This window comes from Cupressus sempervirens, chromosome 3 (genome assembly GCF_028749045.1).
Source record: "Cupressus sempervirens isolate cs-2001-9-10 chromosome 3, ASM2874904v1, whole genome shotgun sequence".
In the NCBI taxonomy this organism is placed as follows: Eukaryota; Viridiplantae; Streptophyta; class Pinopsida; order Cupressales; family Cupressaceae; genus Cupressus; species Cupressus sempervirens.
This window is the reverse complement of record NC_143120.1, coordinates 169,921,865-169,929,540: the sequence shown is the minus strand read 5'-3', so window position 1 is coordinate 169,929,540 and position 7,676 is coordinate 169,921,865.

The following is a 7,676-nucleotide window of genomic DNA, read 5'->3' as shown; positions in this document are numbered from 1 at the left end:
GTATATTAATCATCAAGCTTTGCAATATTTGAATAATCAAGTAAAATGAAACCAAAGGCATTTGAAGTGGGTTGAGTTTTTGCAGAGTTATATATATTTTTTGAAACACATGAGTGTGAAGTCTAACAAAGTTGCAATGCCCTTAGTAGAAGACAACTTTTGCTAACAAAAATACAAATAGAGGTGGTTGGGTTCAAGGAACTCAATACTTTGTATCCAGATGATCCTAATTTTGGTGAAACATGGTAGGCTTGTATAGAACCTACTACACTTGATAGGACAAAGTGGATGGATTTCATTATCTAGGATAGTATGTTGTTCATAGGAAGCTAGTTGTGCATTCCCAAAAATCCTATGAGAGAGAATATCATCAAGGAGAAATACAGTGGAGGATTGATTGGATATTTTGGTAGAGATAAAACCTTTTCTTTGGTTGCTAAGAATTATTATTGGCCATAGTTGTAGCAAGATGTGAAGAAGTTTGTACAAAGTTGCATAGTATGTCAGATGGTGAAAGGAGTGAAGAAAAATATAGGGTTGTATCTGAAATGTCCCTTTACTAATTTTATATGATATTTCAAACCTCTAATCAGATCTTTAAGATAAAACAACCAATATTTCAAAGATCCACCAATTTCTCAATAAACCCCAAATCGAGTATGCCGGCAATAGTGCCAAAAACTTCACAGCTTCACATATTATTAATAAATCTGAAAGTGAAAATTTTTATAGAAATTTCAACAGAATAATAGCCTACAAAATGACATTTCTAGACCTGTATAACATTTACATAACAACTCCCAAATGGAGGACAAAAACAATGCTCATCGAGCTCCTGAAAACAACACAAAATAGCTAGAAACACCACAAAAGCAATGATAATCTATCACAGAAGTATAATCACAACCAAATAAATATATTTAGCTCTATTTTAATATCTAAAAGTCTAAAATATAGCAAAAATCCAAACTGATATGAAATACTCAACCGGAAACACCAAACTCTTACAAAAAACACACCCGAAAACCCACAAATCTGCACTGTTTAGCACAAAGGCAAACTCTGCATGAGCATGCACATGGAAAGGCTTCAAAATCCCATCCTTAGCCTTCTTAGAAACTTGAAAAATCCTATTCTTGGGTCTCCTTATCCATAGGTTTGGCAGCCGCTAAAGAACAACAAAGAAAATGAGCAAAAATCAAGTTCTAGAATGAGCCCAAAATGCCTCCAAACCCCTTAAAAGAGGGAATTGTTGGAAATATTCAAGATATGAAAAGTTACTGAGAGGGGAGGGGTGAATCAGTAACTTCTAAAATTTCAAACAATAAGACTGTATACTAATATATTCACCATTCATCCAAGTAACCTACTGTAAGCATGAAACAAAATCATTTGCAACACTTGAACACACAGATTTGGTGACCCAGAAACCTTCCAAATAGAAAGTAAAAATGGGGTGGGGATGAAACCCACAAGCTTCGTTACTGCAGTATGAAGTTGGCTGGTTAAAGCTTACAATGACCACTTCTGGTGATCTGCCCTGTTAGGAGCACAAAGGATTGCTAGATCCACCTTGTTAGAGGATTTCCAAACATACAATAAAGTATGCACTCTGTTAGGAGATTTACAAAAGACTGTTAAGTCTACCTTGTTAAAGGATTTACAAAAACTGATTCACCTGTTAGAATGAAACAGTGGATCTGATTACAACTGATTGCTGATAAGATCTGCTATGCTCTGATTCACCTTGATGTGATAGATAAAACTTTTCTGCTCCAAAATTTCGACCTTGTTGAATATCTTCACAATTCAGTCCACATACTTTTGCACGCATGTATTTCTTTCGCACTTTCACACTTTCACACTTTCACATTTCCATTCATTACCATTTCCATAACAACTATATTTGAATGATATAATACATTGCATATATATACCATCCATATAAACAATACATGCAAGGTCAGCCAAAACAACAAGTGCAAATCTCTATACAAAGTCAGCCCAAGGTAAAAACTCGGGTTCACTAAACTAACTTGGTGTCCTTCTGATACTCAGCGTCCACTGTGTTACTCGGCATCGTCATGCACTTGGTAGAAGTGAAGGCACAGTTCATACTAAACACTTCGAGTAGTTCTGAACTCGGTAACCACTGGAGACTCGGTAGAAGAGATGTCACTCGGTGAATACTTCTATCTGAACTGTAGCTCGGTGATCAAAGGAAACACTTGATAGAACCTTGTGACTCGGTGATAGTTAGTTTCCTTGATATCCGTCTGAGCTCGGTAAAAATTAATTTCCTTGATAACCTCAGGAGCTCGGTTATCATGAAGTTCTCAGTTACATCTTAGTACATCTTCACTCGGTCAAAACTGATTCCTTTCTTTACCTTGAACACTCGGTAAACACTGCCTGCTTTGTTCACCTTGATCACTCGGTAAACACTGACTTCTTTGTTCATCTTGATTACTCGGTAAACACTGACTTCTTTGTTCACTTTGATTACTCGGTAAACACTGACTTCTTTGTTCACCTTGATTACTCGGTAAACACTGAGAACTAAGTAAAGCTTGGCTTCTGGTGAGAGCTCAGTAAGCATTCAGAATCCAATAAGTGTTGTAACTAATGACAAAAATGTATCATAATGCCAACAATCTCCCCCTTTGGCATTAGTGACAAAAACACTTATGAGACAAAATTTATCTGACATGCTGATGACTGATTCTGAATATACATAGCTTTGTTATATACAACTCCCCCATAGAATAGTTATATACAACTCCCCCATAGAATGTACATACATTATTTACATGAGCTGTATATCTCTTCCTTTGTACAATTTTTCTGAAAACACTTATTCACCCATAGTATATATATCCAACAATAATCTCCCCCTTTTTGACAATAATGCCAAAGAATAAAAGAATATATATACTTATATAGAAACACCAAAATGAGAGATGAACTCTGAATGTACCTGGAGAATAAGCTGGAGAGTCTTATCCCAATTCTCTTGCAAAATTTTGCAGGTGGAAAGAGCTATTTGAACTTCAGCCGAAAGTTGAATCACATGATCTGCAATGGAGAAGTTATTATCATGGATTAATGTCTTTGAATGTGCAATATGCTTCTGCATTGAATCCATGATGAGAAGGATCATGTTTTGGATATCTATCAATGTAGATCAGATCCTTGCCTCTTCCCTCAATAGCTCTGCCTGCTTCTCTGACAAAAATTTGATTCTGAGGTGATGAGATGAGCTTGAACTGGGGTCAAGCTTCAAGTTCTATGCGCTTTCCTTCAGATCTTCATCAATTTTATTTAGTTTCTCTCTTATTCCTTTAGTGTACTCGGTAACATCACAAAGTTTAGCAAAAAGAGATGTTACATTATTAAAAGAATTTTCCATATCTGCCAAAACTGAGGTTAATGCAACCTGATTTATTGCAATGTTCTGGGCAATGTGCCCTAATACCTTATTATCAAATTTCTTTTCTGTACGCTCAATTAGCTTTTCTTGTCCGGAGGCATCTTCATTGAATTTATTAACTGCCTCTTCCAGTTGAATCAAAATGTGTTGAGAAGTATCAACATCAACACCTATAGCCTCAGTAATTATGTTCTGAGCTTCCTCAATTATCCTATATTCCTTATCCCTTTCTGATCTTAACTGCATCTGAGTAGCCTTTTTCTCAATAATTTGACTAGCATACCTCATTTCTTCAATGGTAGCATTATCAAAGTCAATCTTTGGAATTACTATCTCTGTGTCCAAGTCAATGTCTTCAGGAATTTCCTTTCTAGTGATCATAAGTCTTAATGGTTGCTTTTGTTTGACTTCTAAGATGACTGGTTTGACCTTTGGAATAGACACAACAGTAGAGACAGAAGGACTAGCAGTAAAAACTAGGATGTTTGAGGTTTGAGTGCCAATAGAAGTATGTACAGGGTCAAAAATTTGAGTGCTGGCCAAAAATGGTGATACACTCGGTAATATAGTATCTGAGCTCACTGTGCCTGAAGTAGATGGCGACAAAATTATAGAACAAATTTGAGTTGTCAAAATTTGAGAACTTACAGCAATACCAACTGATGATGATGGAGTCGAGGAGGCTAACTCGGTAGATGAAAAGGGGTGCAGCTCGGTAGTCGAAGAGGGATGCAGCTCGGTAGATGAAGTGGTAGTCACTTCTACTGATGATACCTGGAGCTAAGATATGGTAGGTGTAGATGGTAAATCTGGTGTAGATGAACCTGCTGAAGCTGACTCCAACCTTGATGATGTCACAGGTTTGGCTGGGGAGTGAGGAAGGGATGCAATAACTGCTGCTGCAATTTTTACCGTATCATCCTCCTTATCTTCCTCTTTAGCTTCTTCCTCTTTGTCTTCTTCCTCTTTCTCTTCCATCATTGCATGCAACTCTCCTATTGTAACTGTGATGGATGGAGTGCTATCTGATTCATCACTGCTGCTGCTGCTATCATCATCCTTTATTTCTACTGGGTCTACAGTGGGCTTATGTAAATGATAGATGTTTTTCTACATGTTTGTAGCATCATTTACAACATGCTCTATATCTTTGATCAAAACCAAACAAGTGTGGAATCTGATCATCATTTTACCTTCATAGGTTTTCAATTCAGATTTTACCTCTTCTCCAGTGAGACTAGGCCGAAGATTTTTCAGGGATTGCTCATATATATCTTTTACCATCTTGGTGGCTAACTCCCATCTTGGCTGTACTCTCTCCAGTAGTTCTTTAGAGATATGAGGAGCAATCTGGTCCGGGGAGTATTTCCATTTTCCCATTTTGTTAAGTACCAGTTCCTCAATTTGCATTTTCTCTACATCAGTCCTTGTCTCAAATCTTAATGCCTTGAAATTTGTGATGTCAGCTCCTTCTTCCAATGATTTGAGCCTTTGCTCAAATGTAGGTGCAGGTTTGACCAATACAGGTTCCTGAATACCTTTTCTCATTCTCCGAGTGAATACTGTAGTAGGCTGCTTCTTGGGCTTGGTAATGATTACCTTGCCTTTCTTCTTTGTCGGTTGCTCTTTTTCTGATTCTTTTTCTCCTTCTTCTTCTTCTTCACTTTCTTTATCTTCACCTTTTCCCTCGGTGACCATAAGAGGACTCATTTCAGTTTTCAGTTTGGCCACTTTCCTCTTACCTTTGCTGATGGCCTGTGGAATTTTGATTTCCAGTTCAATTCTGGCCTTTGCTTCATCATAAGTACCAAAAATTTGTTGCCTTGGGTCTACTGGCTCATTTACCAGTGCTTCAATGATATCCCTTGTTTCATCAATATTTACCTCATATGGAAGAGGTTTCACCCATGCAACTTGGGGTCTAACTGCTTGTATGTATACCTTGTCACAGTCAACCATGAAACAGACATCATCCTTATACTCTTCAACAAGTTTTGGAGGTATTTTGAATCTGTTGTTCATCCTTTCCTTGAAATCTTCAAAATAATTGTCCATTACTTTGTCAAAGTTCATACCTATTTCTACTATGAATTCATTTATTTGATACAAAATTAGAGTATCTTTCCTCCATACAACTGTACCTTTGGATGGAAAGAATTTCTGTACATAGAAAAATAAAAAAACTAGCAAAGAACCAAATTTACAAGGGTTTGTCTTTGCAGTCCTTATGCTTTCCATGTTTTTATTGAATTGTTTTAATAGCACATCAGCTAGGTCAAACTCCATATTTTTCTTTACAATTTTATATGCCAAATCTACAGCCTCGCAAGGTACACTATTCAGTCTGCTGGAACTATACAGTTTGTATGCAATAACATAAATACAAAATTTCAGTTCTATATCTAAAACATTGTTGAGTTTTAAACCTCTGCCATCCCATTCAGCTTGAGTTTTCTTCTATAACTCATCCCGTCCTAGGGTTTTGGTGGTTTTGGCTTTGCTGAGCATCGGGAGACCCGTGATTTTGTGAATCATCTTCTTGGTTATCAAAACTAGTTGTTCCAACCACAACTGACCATTATGCACTCGGCTCAAGATATACCTCACCCATTTCACTTGGAAACTTCTTGGCAGGTGCGGGATATGGGTTAAGCCTTTGGTTTCCAAATGTTTGAACTCAGGTTTTAGGGTTCCATCCATGCATAACTCGGCTAGGGTGCTATCCATATCTAGTGTCCCTATTTCTTGCACAGTACACTTGAAATGAGTATGAATATCATTGATTAGAAGTACCTTTGGAGGAATCTGTGATTGAGCTCCATGCGGGTCGAGTGATTCAGCGATGGCAGGAACAAGCTTGAACGTCGGTGCCTTCCATTCCGTTCCCTTCACAAGCATTTTGGATCCTTTCTTTGCCTTGCTGCTGCTGGTGCTTGCAGAAGCCATTGCTGCTCGGTGAGTAAGAAGATTTCGTAAGAATACTTCGCTGGAAAATCTCTTCAACTCACTTGAACTCGCTTGAAAGCCCTCTTTTGTAAATCTTGAATTTGCAGGGAAAAATGAGGTTGAAATCTGCCCTTTTGATGAAAAATTTGCCATTAATGTTCAGTACGGAGGTAGATGCGATCGATAGACTGTCATCCACTAGCTCGGCTTAAACTTCACAACTCGGTGACCAAAAGAAAATAGGTTAAACCATTCTTAACTCGGTAAGAGAAGAACCAACCATGCTCGGTAAGTGCAACTTGGTGAAAGAGGCCTTATTGCACCCAACTGAGCTCGGTAAGGTCATGTACCGACCATGATTCTGATGTATCTGAAATACTGATTTGATCATATTTTCATTCTAGGACTGCTTAGGATATTGCTTTGTAGATACAGTCCTGGTCTTATCCTGATGAGTCTTAATTGGAAATGGGAGAGTCACTCACTTCTTGAGTGACCATTCCATTACTTGAATTATCTGGCTCGGTAGACTTTGGAATCCATTGCTGCTTCATTTGTTTCTGAATATTGTCTACTTTGATTTTCTTCTCATCCTCGACTTTCTTTATGTTCATGCAGTTTTTAGATATATGACCAAGTTCTGTACATGTATAACATCTTATAGTGGTATCCCTTTTTCTTAGGTGATGCCTTGCACAGTTTATGCCAGTATGACCATATTCTCCACAATAATGACATCTGCACCAAGTGTTGTAGTCCCAACCAAATATTGCTTTGACAAGTTATTCAGCTGGATTAAATGATTTGGATTTTCATTGTGATGCCTTATGACCTTGCTTTTGGCATTTGTGACATTTACCTTCAAATTTTGGTTTCTTTTTGCATTCATTGGCTTTGTGTCCATGCTGATTGCAATTGTAGCACTTTCCATTAAATTTGCCTTTTCCATTGCTCCAACATCCGTTAGATGTATGACCTAACTTACCACAGTGGCTGCAAGTAGGTTTTTGATTCTTTTGAGTACCCTATTTGGAGGATTCACCTTCTTCCTTGTATCCAATGCCTGCTTTACCATTTTGTTTATGAAAGTTTTCTTCATTTTGCAGATTCAATTGATCCATGTCCTTTTGAGATTTTACCATTCTCTCATTGACTTGTTTTTCAGAGATTAGATCACTTTGTAAGCTTGCATTGATTTGTCTTTCAGTAATTAAGTCATTTCTCAAATTCTCATTCTCAAATCTCAAATTCATAATTTCTTCATTTGCATTAGATAATTGAGTTACAAGATTTTCAAGCT